Source organism: Apostichopus japonicus, chromosome 12 (genome assembly GCF_037975245.1).
Source record: "Apostichopus japonicus isolate 1M-3 chromosome 12, ASM3797524v1, whole genome shotgun sequence".
NCBI lineage: Eukaryota > Metazoa > Echinodermata > Holothuroidea > Aspidochirotida > Stichopodidae > Apostichopus > Apostichopus japonicus.
The window spans coordinates 29933438-29950948 of record NC_092572.1 but is presented as its reverse complement, the minus strand read 5'-3'; the positions used below and the strand labels follow the sequence as shown (position 1 = coordinate 29950948).

Sequence of the window (17511 nt, the reverse complement as noted above, 5' to 3'; positions counted from 1 at the left end):
ATTATTGCATCAGCTAGTAATTGGAAAAGTTCGCCGGGTGAGTGGCAGTTTTATCTCATTTTGTTTCATACTGTAGAGCTATGTACGTTTTTGTAGCTTTCATATCACTAAAATGAGCCCTAAAAAGCTGACTTTTCTCTGCTTTTCCCCCGACCATGGGCCTTCCCTTGGAACTCCACTAGGGGCAACCCGGCAGACCCCCCCTGACAACTTCACCAAGATTGATGGTGCGAACACTATTTTAAAGAGTAAATACAAAGGATCCTGTCTCGGTCATCTGAGTAGCATTATCCCTTTAAGGTTGTGGTTTTGACCAATTGGACTGTGGTCAGCTTAACTGTCGAAGTCTATTTATGGAGTGTTCTGTCTAAAGTGGCTGGAGAATGACCTTGTCCTATAGACTGCTTACAACTTGCTATAAGCAATAAATAGGGCAGTGAGGAAGTGCGTACAGTAACCCAAACTTGTATGGCAAGCCATATTGGACAAACACCGCATAATATATCCTTGATTAATACAAATATATACGCATATTACTTTGAATATATACGTGTATTAAATCAGACAATAACTGGCATGTCTTATAGCTTTCACCCACGTTGTAGCCTTGCCAGTGCAATAAATGAGAAATTGCAAATTTAGTCTCTATTGACCTACACCCAGGCCAACGTACTTGATCTAGAAAACAGCATAACTTAATACCTGTATATATTCAAATTAAAATACGTGTATATATTCAAATTAATCCATATATGTTTTCGAATTAATACATGTTTATATTTGAATTAATAGGCGGATATAATTAAGCCTTTTGATTGACCAATAATATATACGCTGATGTATTTAAGCCTTATGATTGGCTAATTCAGTATACGCATATATTCAAATTAATTACGCGTATATATTCAAATAAATACGTGGGTATGTTTTGCAGTGTTTGTCCCACATGGCTTTCCATACACTTGAGGCAAATGACTATGTGGTTCATATCTAAGCATGCCCCTACACTACGAAACGGCCCGAACACGAAGGGAGGCAAAATGGGACTAAAAAGGAGCGACCTCACCAAAATTGGAATAAAAAGGCTTCCAAATAAGCTGAACAATAGCTAAAATCACGCACAGAAACCTCCGATGTTGACTGACCTTAACAGTGCAGGTCACATGAAAAGAATGATCAAGTCAGGGCAAAGGATCTGGCCACATGGAGCAGTTAGTGGTCATTTTGTTTTTGTGTGAGCTGAGTGCTGATGGCGCAGGTAATTGCTTAAGTATAAAGTCCAGAAGGTAAGGAGCTCCTGATGTAAGTACTCCCACTTCAGTCTCTGGTTTCTCAAGGACTCAACTAAATGCAAGGTAGGATGTTGTTCAAAACTTTTAACACCAAACTTTTTTCAAAGTTTACAGCCAAACATGCTGTTCAAACATCTGCAGAAATTACCTACCGAAAAGAACTGCTCGTGATGACCAACCTTTTGACAAAGATATCGTCTGCATTTGACAGCAAGGTAACATCCACATATCCCAGAAGGCTTCTCCCCCACATATCATACATGGACCATTGCAATACCCTCCAAGGTTTTCACAAATTACATTGTACTGGTTGAGAGGGCTTGTTATAATGCATAGTTAATGTTTCTGTACGTTCGTCATTAATGCCAGTTTGAATATGTGGCAAAAAGTATGCTGTGTATTTAACGAACAAGTTACTTGCTTGTAAGATAAGGTGACCAGACGTCCCCGAATACAGTGTGCTATCCCCGATGAACAAGTGTCCCCGAAAATGTCCCCAATTCGTAAGAATGTTCAGGAATTTCGAAAATATCCCACATTATTAGTAAAATAATTGTAAAAACAAAATTTAGTCAAGTGTGCAGTCGCAAAACGGAACTAACCATTATTTCAGGTGGGCCAGTGTAAAGTGGAATATGCAAGATCGATCTAGCCTAGCACTCTTTTGTAAAGTAAGTAAATTTCATCTAAGAAAAAGCTACATTTTTGGAAATAAAATTGATTTAAAAAGTGCTTCTAAGTATCCCCATTTTACATCTAAGCACCTTAGGCACTTGAAAATTTTCAAAGGGGAGGGGGCAACCCCCTCCCCTTATACCCCTCCCCCATATCAGTCACGCAATAAATGTCCCTGATTCCAGTCAGGGAAATATGGTCACCTTATTGTAAGAAAGTAACCATTCTTCTGCTAGGCAAAGTAAAGTTAGTAGCTGTGAAGTGGACTATACTGTAGGCAATATCGGGATTGGCTATGCTGGAGTGTACTTATGGATCTGACAACTTAAACTATACTTCTGGAAAATTCAAACACAAACAAAACTGTATTACTGCTGCTATCTGTGGGAGATCTCTATGATCTTGACAGTTCCAGGTTCGTAATTACTACAAAAGTGAAACAAGGAAAGTTTTGATGGACTTCATCCAATTTTCTTTAGCAATAACAACTGTCAACAATATTGTACTTGGCTAATAGTAATATTCTTAAAACTTAAGTACAATATTACTAAACCTAATTGTAGTAAAACTATGACACTGTACTATGACTGTGACACTCTGAGGGTTTGTTTCATTGGCTTCTATTAGGCTGCATGCATCTTTAGCTCTTTCAATATTGCAGCATATTAATATATAGCAGGAAAAAGAAGAATGATAATCTAAACCATATTTTGTGATCTCGCAGTTTTATGATACCCATTTCTTTTAAATGTCGGATGGGTAAATATTCTTTCAAATACCAAAGTACAAACATTACTCATATTTGGGGGGGGGGGGGCAGGTCAGAACAAGTTTATAGTACATATTTTCAGGGTTTGTCAACTGTTGTTTGTCATTGCCCTTCCCTTCTTCCATTAAAAATATCAGTTTTTACGATGTAGAGCGTTGGGTCCCTTTTAAACCAGGTATGTGATTTGGTACGGTCTCAGATCCAAATATACAAATTGAAACGGAAGGCATGAAGTTGTACTACTGTATGTGGTTCATCAGTGGAAGTGTAAAACTAACAAAACATTACACAAGCAAAAACTTTCATACTGTCAAAACCAACACAGAATAACACCTCATGAACTTTGACATTCTATGTGTACCTCTACTACTATGTTGTTCCAATCTATAAATTATGATAATTCTCTGCAAGAAAAATTGTTTTCTTAAAAGGTTTTGGCTGACTTCATTACTGATCTCTTGGTTCACAGCTGTGAGTATATCCCAGCACATGACAGGTACTAATTACCCTACCCATCAACTCACACTCCTCCTTTGTATTAAATACGATGTAGGAGCAGCCAAGCAGGATTCTCAATTATTCGCTATTGGATGATGAGTGAATATTCATGTCTGCATACATTATTCCTATGCCAAGCAGGATTCTCAATTATTTGCTATTGGAGGATGAGTGAATATTCATGTCTGCATACATTATTCCTATTCCCAAACTGCTTATCTTGTTCTTCTCTCTTTTTCTTTTTTTAGCATTAGGAATAAAGCAACTGTGTGTGTGGTACACAGCTTTCATGGGTGGAATGGAAAGGGTTAGGGATATAATTTGGCAGTGAAAATATCTTACTTCACTGTAACAGTTGCTTCAACAGTTTTATAAAATAATTTTTTATGTTCAGTATCAATGCTTGCCAGACAACTTAAAAGTGAAACACATATTTCACAACCAGGAAGATTATATGAAGTTTGTACTGTAGCCATACATCATGGACAATAAGACCATATCACAACCGCTATTTACCACACAGTAGGAGACCATAATCAGATATATATATCTAACTTGCAGGGCTATTTGGAACTTTCAAAATTATATGTCTGAAGAACTTGGAGAGGAAGTTGATACATTTGCCATGTAAGGTTACCACACTAACTTTTCCATCACACTGAATCCTTGGTAGTTATTGCAGTGCGTGTGCGCGCTACAATATTGGCATTACTGGCCAGGTGAACGACACCTACATGATTGGACGTTGAAACTTAAAGTTTCATATAGTCTCTGACATTGCAGTTTCAGAGGCGAGCTGAATAGCCGACTCAAATATTGAAACAATACAAATTAATTTGACATAAACTGGCACTTTTACTTCAATTCATCTAATTTCTGATTTAGTCTTCCATTTCGTTTTTTTTTGGGGGGGAGGGGAGGGGGGAGGAGAAGGATGGGGGGTTGCAATTTATGAAACTGAACCAGCTGCTGTGTAATGACTTTGTTCTAAATGTATTATCTTGGCCTAACATCTTCCAGTCCTCATTAATTAATGTATTTAAACTGTGCATGATTGTACACCATAATGAACCGACTGAGAGAACCCCTTTCTTTGCAAACATTTCTGATTAGCCTTTCTGCTTCACTTAGCTGACAGCATCATCATCCTCCGAGTCTAAATCCTTTGTGTGTAGAGTCTCACAAGCTTCTTGTTTTTAATAAGAACACCAAGTGAAATCCAGCCTTAAGGCTACTACTCCTGACAGCACTACTCACCAAGAACATTGTCATCTAATTGTGCTTTGTGCGGTGTCCGGACACCACTGCAGACTACAGCATCCTCATTCACACAAGTTTTCTAATTTAAATGAAATGGAATCAGATATCCGGCACACCAACGTTTACACTACGCATTCCTCCATCTATGCCAAATTCTCCCTGAAATTTAATATCCCTGATTACTTAATGTGATAATGTGCAACATGAATTCTCCCTCGAATGTAAGGGCAGCGTGAACACAGACTATGCACTGTATGCATATTTTGATTAGTTTTGCAGGAACACATTATACACATAGATATATATATTAAAATCTGGAGAACAAAGGCTCTGGATGATCTTGAAACCCTGCCAAATGTTGTTTACGTAAACGTGCACCACAGCCTAGAGTGAAGCGCGATATTCATTGACTATCTGGAGAATGCAAGAAATGTCCATTCAACAGAGGATGGGATATACAGTACCAGAGAGTTCTTCCCATCGCTGAAAGTTTATCAATGACTCCAGTGAATGAAAAATTAGATGTTGGAAAGAGTCCAAGACACTCCCCCCTCCCCCCCCCCCCCCCCCGTTTGACAGTCAGTGTGTGTGACTTACTACCTACATCTCTCTGTCTCCTTGGGTCTTTGCACAGGCACTTGGTTATGCCCAGTCATTAGGATATAGTTTGCTGGCTGTAGTTGTAGTGGAATCCTAAACACTGGAGTGGAGTTTTAAATTAGGTCCCTGGGAAGATTGGATTCAGAAGAGGGAAAAACAGACAGATGAAGTGGACAGATTGAGGAGGAGAGAAAGTGAAGGCTGATTATTTGAAGGGGAGATAATCTGTAATTAGATGGAAGCTGGCTATCTCTTGTATACAGTATAGAGGTTTGAATTTGACTGGCTTACCAGACTACATGCTCTTATAATAAGGGAGACCATTACTGCTGCACAGTACATTACAATTAACATCAGCTGTATTATTAAAGAATGATAGACTGTAAATTACAAGCCAAAAACAGAAATTAAACATCAAGACTACTTCATGCACCATAAGAGAAAGCCATGCAATAAATAATAAGTTTTATTTTTTTTTTATGTATATGAACTGGTGGATGTTACAAGCTACCTTACCAGGCAATTGATCATTAGTAATGCAAAATGAAATAGGAACATGGATTAGGTCAAAACCACACGTGGACAGAGCCTTCTGCAAATTTATTGGTGTCGCTGAGGTGTCCAAAACCTTATGGCCTGAACAATGCTTTTTATCCAGCCATAAAATGTACTGGAACAGTGAATTTCACTGAATGGTCATCATAGCAAAAATGCATTGTGGTTTCGAAGATGTAACATGGGCAGTTTTCTTCATGACTCTGACATAATGTGTAGTGATGGTATACAACATACTTGGTCTTAGAATACTGTGAAAAGCAGTGTAATGTGACAAACAATAAGATCACAATGACACAGGCACATGTCCTGAAATGACCATTGACCTCAACAACAGGCTTCTTGTAATAAATGTGATACATCAACATAATAAATATGACATCTGCCCTTGTTGAAGTATTGTGTAAAACATGGCTTTTATAACTTGACCCCTGGTGAACCCAAACGACCATTGACCTTCGCCCACAACATTAAGCTTCTTGTACTCAATGTTGTACAATTACATACCAAATATGTGATCTGTCCCAGCTTCCCTTGTGATATTATGTTAGGAAGGAGTGTTATTGTAGAGAGACAGGTAAGAGGGGAGTATTTAAGTAAATGTTGGCATTTGTTGACTTCAAATGACCTTTGACCTCCACCAAAATCAATAGGCTTCATTTTCTCAATGTTATACACCATTATACCAAGTATGAATTCTGCCCAAGCTTCTAATATTGAGATATCCTGTTTACAAGGTTTTCACAATTTGACCTCTGATGACCCCAAATGACCGTTGACCTCCAGCAAAACTGGAGGCTTCTTGTACTCAATGTTTTTCATAACGTATCAAATATGAGATCTGCCTAAGCTTACCTTCTTGAATACCGTGTTTACAAGGTTTTCACAATTTGACCTCTGGTGATCCCAAATGACCTTTGACCTCTCAATAAACAATTGGCTTCTTGTACTCAATTTGGTACTTCTACACACTAAATATAAATTGCTCTGACCTTCTCTTCTTCAGATATCGTGTGTACAAGCTGGGCGTCACAAAAGATTATCATCGAAACCAAAAATACATACAGAATTTGGCCTGTTTAAATTGTACCCATGATTAAATTCACAACGTAACAGATAGAAAATGAATTACTTTTATTTTCCATATGATGTAATTATGTGCATTTCTTCATGGGATACCCTACCCCTGACCTAAACAATTTATTTCTTAGAAATTAGAGCAACAGTTAACAGCTACATGAGGTTTGGACACAAGTTTTGGATTTCTGACATCACAGAAAGGTTACCAATTTCTGCTTAGGATGGACAAAAACTGTGTATAGGAACAGCGTTAGATATATGAGATTACAAATCAGCAGAAATATGGTAACACATCACATAATCATCGTGGAAAGCTAGAAATTTTGCCAATCTGGACTGGCTTTGGATCAGTCATCAGGGTTTCCAAACCACATGCCAATGATCTTTCAAAATCAAGTAGAAAATATTAATTCCTTCATCAAGTTTATAAATATTAAAAATAAAATAATAATTACCTTAGTGCTTGCAGGTACAAGATGTGATGTTGATTCCAATGACTGATCAGTCCAATCTGAAAATCAAACAAATGAAAATAAGAAACTGTAATCGTTACACAGAATTTGTCCATGCCAATTAACACACACAGTGCAAGGTTATGAATTGTCCCTTAGACAGCGCTATAAAGGTTGTATGTGAAACAAAACTGAAATGCATCTTTGTAGTTCTATAGCAGTTTGCAGTTTGGCCATTTTGCAGATGAAAAATTGTTTAAATTATTTCTTGCACACTTCACCTACACATGCAAGAGATATCAGTTACCACCATCATTTTAGGCAACTGTTAATATTCTTTCTTGAACTGGTTGCATTTGTAGTCTAAAATGTGTTATAATTCTAAGATATTTGCCATCAAACTTGTACACTCTAAGTTTCACCAGTAACTAGTATGTTGTTGATATGTAGACTATGAACACATTCCTTATCAAGAAGGAACAACAAAATATCCCTCACACCTTATATGCAAATTAGGTTAGACCTACATAAATGATCTGCTGAGGAAGAGTTTAATTGTTGGCTTACAAACATCAAGACTAAGTAGTCAAAGAAACTTAACTTTCTACCACTACAGGAAATTCAGGAATTAATTGCTTGGGTTATTTTGGGAGAGTTTCCCGTTCTCTAGCCTGTTTGATCAATATTGCTACTGTAGCTCAATGAGTTAACACAGGTAACGAATACTTCTAACTCGAAGATGAAGTAATAATTTCTTTTAATTCTTATATTGCAAATTGAGTCCACACTGCATGCACCATAAGGCAGGGATTAAGTGCAAACAGCTTTGCAAGGTCAGGGTTTAGAAAAATCCACCTCCTTTGGTGGGACTTAAAATACCTGCCCCAAGTTAACTTGCAAGCCAACGACACAAAGTCTCAGTTTAACCTGGCACATTCTACCCACCCCCCCCCCGCCCCTACACCTGATGTTTAAAACACTGTGTACCTTTGATACATACTTCATCAACTATTACATCTAGCTTAAACACACTCATCCCTCGGGGGATGGTTGAATTTGGAAACCAAATGGAACAACTAGGAAACTAAAAATCACTGGGTCTGCATCAATGACCTGCAACAGTAGAACATTCACACCAATGACAATATACAGTAGTATGCCAAGAATATAAAACTGATAGTGCTGGAAATATCAGATCATACTCAAACAACCATTAAAAAATTAAATGATGGTTTAAAGCTCAACTGTACATTACTTTCATGCAATCAGTTCTTTCTCTCCAGTTATCAATATGACTTGCATGATATTGTCTTATATAATATGTGAATGTCCCACTCATATTTACTTAATGAATATCCTTAATCTTAGTTACGATCTTATTCCCCAAACAAGATGATTGTATTAGCGAACCTTCCCTGGGAAGAAGAACCAGGTCAGTTCATCTCTGAGCCAAAACTTGAAGCAGACAGAGACTGCTTTCATCATGAGTTGTCCAATGTTAACAATAGAACAATCAATGAAATCCCTAATAGGTATTAACTCAGACAGAGAAAGGGGCCCTGCTGCATGCTCAACAATAGGTTTGCAATCCGTGGTCTGGAGCAGGAGTCTATTGTAGGTTAACTTGCTGTTCTACTGTTCAATAGATTCATTCAAGCTGTCCTAATACCAAACACAGCTATATTTACTCTTTCCTCATGCTGATAAAGACTGTCTGGCCTTGCTCTGCAACCAAAGTACACTTAGCGCAATGCGGTACTTGCTCAACATCCCACTGCAAATATAGATAATGTGGCCAGTTAACTTGAAGCCAGGGAATTATAACTACCAATAGCTCTACAGCAATAGCAAGGACTATTCCTAATTCATATCCTTTTCCACCCTTCCTGGAAACACACAGTTTCACTTGAATTTTTTTATGTTCTGATTTTGGGTAGAAAACCATTTGATCTAAACCAGCTGTTCAAAATATGTTACGAACCCTGTCATCTCAACACCAGAATCTGATTAATGAAAATGAAATAATTATAACAAAAGTTTAAACAGCAAGCAACAATTAACATGTCCCAGGCTGCCTAATGTTCCCTGATCACATGACATGGTTAATATATACACTTGTTGAGGTGATCCACAAATGGACACATCCTCTATCACAATGAGAATTGCTTCCTATGGTCATTCTATTGAAGTGGGAGGGATTACTGACCAATACATAAGCACTACAAAAATAAGTTGAAGGATAGATGACCAAATATGTTTCAAGACTTTGAGAGATATTATATATGATATTATTTTCACTCTATTCAGAGATCATTTTCGTCATAGCTGGAGGCATGAATTTATTGCTTGAGTCATGCAAGGAGCCTTGCAGTTGAAACCTTGGGGAAATCAACCTTTAAGAAAAATACAAATGTTATCTAACCCTGGCCGCTGTGTAATATGTAGATGATTTATACATTATTTTGACTCTTTTGCACATCTTGTGAAGGGGCCATTGTTCTGTAGGAAACTAACAAGCGTACTACTTAAATTATGAAGAGTTATTACTACCAAGATCAGCTTGACTACCTCCCAAACCTTTTCAAAGACACACCTGTAGCTGTTAAGGGAATTAAGTATGGCACATGAATGTGAACCTTTAAACTAAAACATCCCATTTCAAGACGGACAAGTGTGCACTACAAGGGGGTTTCAGCAGCAGAAACTTTTATAGCGTACGTAAAAGGTAGGTGTACATAACACATGACTATCTATGGAAGTAACATATTACTTGACTACTCAAGATAATCTACACAATTGATTATGTGTACAGAGGAAAGATGTTAACCATCACATGACTACAAATAACCAATGATGATAATGATGGTGTCCTGAAACTTTAGTTTCCTATTTTTTTGTGGCAAAAGTCCTTACAGGGCTGCTCATTTTTGTGTGGCATTTGTAGAATGGCTCCTATTATAACAGCATACATTTACCTTAACTTTGGAAAATACAGTGAGCTTTCATTTAGACTAAACTTGATGGATGTTGCTGAAGTATCAAATCCATAGATAAGCGAAGAAGGAAAAAAAATCTGAAAAAACTTAAAACTTTACACTGACAGATACAAATCATTCTGTAATAATACTTTAAATTACCAGATCAGTCAGATGTGATTTGGTCCAAGCAATTTTTAATTTACCTAAAAGTAACCTTAATTTTCCCTTGAAAAATATGATATAAACATAGACCACATGGAGAAAACCACACCCTGCTTCAACTTTCTCCCGTCTTTAAAGGACTAGCCTGGTTAGCACAATTGCTGGTAGACATAATTCAACCACATTTGTCAACAAGTGGCCAAGTTGTTACCATCGGACCAACCACTTCCTGTGAGAATAATTTTTAACTTTCACTATCAGTATGACATTCATGTGATCTAAGAAGAGAGGACAAATTTATATCTGTCAGTAACATAGCAATGTGGGGGTCTACTAGGGTGTGAAAGGAATGGACAAATTCTACAGAGATGACAAACCCTACATTCCTAATACATTACAAATGAATGTTTAAAGGGATATTCCTGTAGCAGATAGTGTGACAATGATGTATATTGTATAAAATATTGAAAATCTCAAGAATTTGCACCTCTGCAATATTACAGAATGGCATAACAAAATTTCCAGTAATATAAAACAATGGTTTTCACCAACTGGAACATCCCATTAAGCACTGTGGTTTTATGGTTGGTAAAAAAAATGATTACCAAGAAAAACGGATTCTCACATTCCTGTGCTACCAATCTGAACTTCCCACAATAAATATCAAAGCTGGTAACCACTAAAATGCTGACGAAATGCTGGTACTGCAAACATTCGGGAATTTACTCGATTGCTTGAGTGAGTCTTCTCCTTCCCTCGTCCCCCCCAACCCCCCCCCCCTCCCCCTGACTCAGTTTTCCCCAAACTTGAGTAATTAGGGTCATACACAGAAGTTGATCAGGCATCATCTAAGTGAGTTACAGCAGTCTGAAGTATAAGTAGCATGCCTACTTTTTTTGCTGCAAGCTGTTGTGTAGCAGTTTGAAGACTCTGATATTTGTCTCTAAAAAAATGCTGTGGATCCTGTTTAAACAAAAAAAAACATCTTTACCCTTGTATAGCCAACTGACTCTATCGTGATGCGATAGTAGATAAAGTAAATTCTCTGTTACCAAGTGTAGATTCTATGTATTAAAAGACAACCACCTTCAGGATGATTTCATATTCTCAACCACAGACCCTGACAGATATGATTTACCTTGAGACACTATTGAACATCAGTATGATGCAATAAACACTGCTGGCCACTGACATAACATCCACAAAATGCATTTTAAGTCAACGAAATGCTGCAAGCACATACAATCAGTAATGTAGCCAATCAAAGCAGTGAATATTCTGTAGGTTAGATTTAAACCAATAAGCATGCCATGCTGTATTCACCATGGTAGAAAGCACTTTTCCTATGTCAGTTAAAGATATGGTGTTTGTCAGGTATGGGACATATTGTATGTTTGCTGTAATAACAATACAAAAACAAAATGGAATATTAAGAAAGGGAGGATCATGTTTAATTGAAATAATAGCCCTTGCTGTCACTCCTTATTAAAGCAAATGGACATATTTCTGGTGAATATTAAGCAAGAAAGGCTGTGTTCTGTCTTTGGCTATTTTAATTTAAAGGTAGCCATCTAAGTCTAATGTAAAACGGGTAAAAGACAATCAGAAAGTGAGAATAGCTCCTGTACATGCGTTTTACTGAGTGCATTCCTGAGTTTAATTATCTATCAAGGCTACTTACATTTATGTAGGCACTTTCTTTTTGGTTAGGCTACACCCCAATTTAAGACTACATGAACCTGGTTTAGCATTGGGCTAGGCCTGGTACATCGCACAAGATTACTGACATCTCTATAGGCATACATCGGTTTGGAAAATTAGGTTACAACTACTATGCTAGCCTGGTACGTGTGTTAGAGCAACCATTAGACTATGCATAATCATTAGGCCTGTTACTAGCCTAGCTAGGCCTAAATTAATCTATTGATAGCAGATAAGTAACCAAATAACACAATTGTAACACAAATTTCGCCAATAATGAGAGCGCTTTTACTACCAACAGAATACTATGGTTTATTGTGGCCATATTTGTATATGCATTTTTGGTCAAATGCACTTGGGCACAAATAGAAAAATTACACAAATCTGTGATTTCATTGTCAAAAAGTAACTGCAAATACTTCACATCTAGGCCTAGCCTAGGAATTGAAATACCTTCCGGGTAGGAAAATCAAATTTGATGGTCCTTGGCAATTTCAAGTCTAAAGAGGAAATATTTCTAAACTTATCTCATCAACTTAATTACAGCTTTATGTAACCATTTCTGGCCAACCACAGGAATAATAACTTTTTTAGTGATGTCCATTTATTTTTTTGGCTACACACCTATTCAGAACTAGGCCCTAGGGGCCTAGTAGTAAATGGCTAGTACTAGTATTTACTAGTAGTGTGTTCTTAATCCTAATGATATGGCCTGGGCTTAGGCCTGTTAAATGAGTTATCACAGTAAGTTGCACTTGCACTTTTTCTAGGCCCCTAGGAAGTTAGCCTAGGCCTAGTTTATACTTATGCATGGCTACGTTAGCCTAGGCCTCAGTTAATGTTAAGCCTAGATTGGGCTAGCAATTGTCTCATTCTAACGAGCGAATTTCAGCCTTAGTCTGATACTAGCATAGCATCTTTCCAAAAGTGTTTAGCTTGGCCAATGTATGTTCATTGATAGCACGTGTAAGCTAGGCTGACTTAATAGTAGTCTCAATTCAAAAAATCCACTCATTCCAATAAATCAAAAGAACTGCTTCCGGATCAAACCTGCTGATAATTCCATTCATAAGCGAAGTCGATCTCACAACGCATCACACCGGACTTATTTTCAGCGAAATATCGGGGTAGAAAGTTCATGCAAGAAAGCGGTTCCCATCCTCAACAAAGTTAACAACTTGCTCCACTAGCCTCCCAGTCCCACATTCATCACACAGTACAGTAGAGCTTACACGCTGTATCGATTTACATCCAGCATTGACTTGACTGACATAGGGTCTTGCACGTACAGTATGCCTGTACGTGGTACCGTATACTTGTGTGCGATACTTACATTCATATGTAATTCACATATTACTTGCCGGTGAGGAATATAAAGCTCCATCGGCCGGGTTGAGAGGGTACGGATGGAACTTGTGATCTGTAAGGGCCTAATGTTAAGTTACTCCGCACGGTATACGTTAGGTCAGTACAGTACGTTACTGCATCGAGATATTCTCAGTCCATTTGTATTGAACGTATACGCATACAACGGGCTACAAACCAGACAGCATAATAAGGTGGCTAGAGAGAATTTTTTTGGCGCGCCATTTTAACCGAGGTTTTCTAACTTAATCTGATAATAAATAATATAATCATGCATTTAAGAAATGGTAAATCATAGGTTTACAAATAATTAATTGACAAATGCACCTTTTTTACAGTTACACCAGGGTGTAATATCGTAATATTCAAAACCAGACATTAAAATTCTCCTAACCTTTCCGCTGCTAAGTCCAAGGTGACAAGCAACCAGAAAGCTGTTTCGTGATTGGTTTGTGGCTATGAGGCCTGTCAATCAACAACCACTTTGAGGGAACACATTGGTTTTGCGCCAAAGACACGAAATTCAAAATCATTTTTAGGGGCTTTAAAACTACCTTTCTGCGATTTCTTTTTTATCACCAAATAGCCTTGAAATCCCTCTTTGTATATCGTATATGTCACTTCCTCTACTGTTCCCTTCCGCAATCATTGGTTTACATGTTATCGGTTGGATTCTGAGTGTTCTAACTGCAGCGAAAAGACTAAGATACGACATGTACAGTCTTTCGGACCATCACAATTGACATTTTGAGTCAGGTATCGACAAGATGTTCTCAATAAGGCAATACAGACTAACTTTGCAATCTATGCAGAAGATACAGTAAGTGAGCAGCGGTTTCCTCGGACTGAGCGATGTACCCCAACCTACCTTAATGTTCTCTTACACCAGCAAGCTAAATGTAGACGAATACGTTCGCATTATTTCAAATTCAGGTTCCAATGTCACGTACAAGATCTTTCGGTGACCGTAGCTCCCTGAATGCTGCACCACGTTTATGGAACTCCCTCCCGATTGAACTTAGGTCTATAGATTCTATGATTCAATTCAGGCGCTGTCTTAAAACTTTTCTTTTTTTCTCAACTCTTTTTAGTTTTTGAACCTTTAGCACCCGTAAAGCGCATTGGACAAGTTTTGTTGGAGTCTGCGCTATAAAAGACTAGTTATTATTATTATTATTATTATTATTATTAAATTTGACCAACCATCCGTATGTAACTAAATGTACAATAGTTCGTCTGCCTTCTCGACTTGAACATGGCAAAAAATTGCTAGATATTTTAAATATGCAAAAAAACAGTGGCGTGCACAGGATTTGGTGTCAGGGGGGGGGGGGGACGATTTGAGTAGGGGCTTCTATGGAAAGACCAGTCTGTGCGGATTCAGAATTTTTATCAAGGAAATGGTATGGCTCTAGGGGTGGGGGGGGGATTCCCATGTAGGGCGTCTCACTGTCCTCCCCGCAGAAAAAAAGGAAGAAAATTTCTACATCAATTTTAGACTTAAATTAGATCTATAATAAGCTCTAATCGCGACAAGGCATGCGCGGCCGCCTTTTGCTCGCGCAACTGTGAAAAAGTGAAAAAGCTTGGCATATCAGAACATTTAAAAGACAAAACATGTGACGTGAGGTGAATATGAGTATTATATGTATATTATTATGCTTGTTAAAGTTTAGTATACCGTGGGTATTATTTACGCGACAACAACTTACATGTGCCTGCTATGTTATTATATTATATTAATACTGTCTTACATCTGCATTTTAGACTTGAATGGTGCATTCCGAATGATATACTTTAAGCTATACAATTAGGCATATAAGTAGGTGTACGCGCAAGAGTATCCTTATAACTACCTTTCATTTCTTGGCGGCGGGATGGGGTTGACGGGGGTGGGGTGGGGTGGTGGTAGTGTAAACAACCATACCCCTTGGTCCGCCCAGGAATTCAGTTTGCCCGTGGCATGGGCGTCAACAGGTGGGGGACGGGGGGGACATGTCCCCCCACTTTCAAAAGTGGAGGGGATATCATATCATTTGTCCCACCCACTTTTCAGAGCAGTTATTAAAAAAAACAGGTAGATGGTGATGAGTTACTATGTTCATATCACTACCTCCAGTCCCTTGGACTGGGCGGACGAATAGGGGTGTAGGGGTTAAGTAATTAAGGCTACATGTATTCGCCGGATATGGTAGATCTTTATTGTTGAGTGCCGGCTAGGCGCTACACACGCTCTGCGCGCGGTGCCTTTTTCTGATTATTATTATTAAAGTACCTGGGCACATAACAACTGACGTCTCGCACCTACATGCATGTATTATATATACCATTCCACTCATCCCGGAGGTGACGGCGCCACTTTTTCAATATTTCGTTTGAGATGGACGCTGTGTAATCGGTCTCCCTTGGTGTCAGAACGGCATCTTTCTACCAGTACTTTCTGTCGGAATTTAGTTTTGTGAGACAAAATTTCTCCTCACAGATCTGGTTCTGATGTAGCTAAAAACGACTCAGGAGGGCCGTCTCCTGCGATCTAGGGGGTCTTATGTACCCAAAATTTTCTGGTACGCTACGCGCCAACCAATGGTGGCGCTCTGCTTAGATAGTATAGTGTCCCCCTCACTTTCTGAAACCTGCTGACGCCCATGGCCCGTGGTACTATTCGTGACTGGTAAAGGGAACTACGATATCTGCTAACAGACTGTTATACCTTTAAATCCCCTCGTTGGTCTTGTTCACCAAGTTGCCAAATGTGTAATTGTAACCACAAATATTTCCTTTACTTAGATATAAGGGCGTACTTTCGATACATATATTTGTATTCGTCATATCATTGTCAAAATGACATACAAGTCTCAGCCAAACTTAAAATGATGAAAGAAGTATTAAAGATGGCGCTAAGCTTGTATTTTGTTTTTAGTCGAATGGAATCCCTATAGAGCAATGTTACTAACTTTTTGAAGTGATTTTGATGAATTCGTCGATGTGATTCCATACTGTAACATTATCAAGGTGGAGATGTAACATCAACTTGATAATAGTTTAGTTGCATTTCAAATAATGCCACAAGACTAGCCCTTTTCAATTTTCTATTTGGTTATAATTTTCCAGTTTTCTGTTTACACTTGTAATCAAAGGTATTAATTAAAAGTTTCTCCTCGTACATTCATCTGTTATGATACAACATATTTTTCATTTGATTTGCTAGTTGCATATTTACGAGAATGCAACTATCAAAGACAATAATATTTTCTACACTATAACTACACCATCATTAACCACACACGAAAAGTGAATTTCCGTTTTAGTGAACCATGTTTCTGAACGATCTTTTCCGTCCCCGCTTTTTCTAAAATTCCTAAACAGTGGTTACTAACTTTTTGAAGTGATTTTGATGAATTCGTCAATGTGATTCCATACTGTAACCAGGTAGTTGTTTCCATAACAACTCCCCTATACCTAAATTTAGGTATATAAGTGGATCAAGAGGCTTTTTCTAAGTAAACGAACAAACAAAACCTAAGCCAAAACAAACAAGTACAAACATGTTAATTAACAGTCAATTTTTTTGGGTGTAAATCTATATCATGCTCCGAAACATTGTTTAAATGGTATAAATTAGAAAGCAAAGAAGTTGTAAAGTTAGAGTCCAGCGAAATCATTGAGGGCGAACTGACTTGGCGTGTAAAACAAAAGAGCATGTGTGTGCTATTAACGTGATCCGCCCAGCAGACCCAATACGTCACGGCTTCAAAGACACTACGAACTCAAACGGAACTATGGCAAGCCGATTTAACATTTAAGTAGAATGTATTTCAATTTAGTAATATTACGGGGTAAATCTTAAAACCGTAACATATATAGTCTATTTTACTTAAGTGAAATACAAGTCCACTTAATTCAATTATATTAAGGTCTTATTAGAGTTCTTCTTTTTGAATTGAATACATAGACTTAAATTTTATTTAAGTGAAATTATACCCTACTGAAGTGGAATTAACTTCTACTTAAGTGAAATTGCATTCCACTTCATTAAAATATAAATTTTATAATCTATTTCACTTAGGTGGAATACATTTTACATAGGTCGAATTGTACTTCACGTAAGTTGAATTGAATTCGAT

General features: G+C 37.8%; 1 long non-coding RNA gene across 5 annotated transcripts in view; it reads right to left on the bottom strand.

Annotated features, from left to right (window-relative positions):
- Window positions 1-17511, bottom strand: part of LOC139978010 (uncharacterized) — a 168801-nt gene that overhangs the window by 69332 nt on the left and 81958 nt on the right. For all 5 annotated transcript variants that reach the window (XR_011796865.1, XR_011796868.1, XR_011796866.1 and 2 more), the window contains one exon: window positions 7185-7240. This is a non-coding gene — a long non-coding RNA (uncharacterized lncRNA). The remainder of the gene's footprint in view (window positions 1-7184; window positions 7241-17511) is intronic.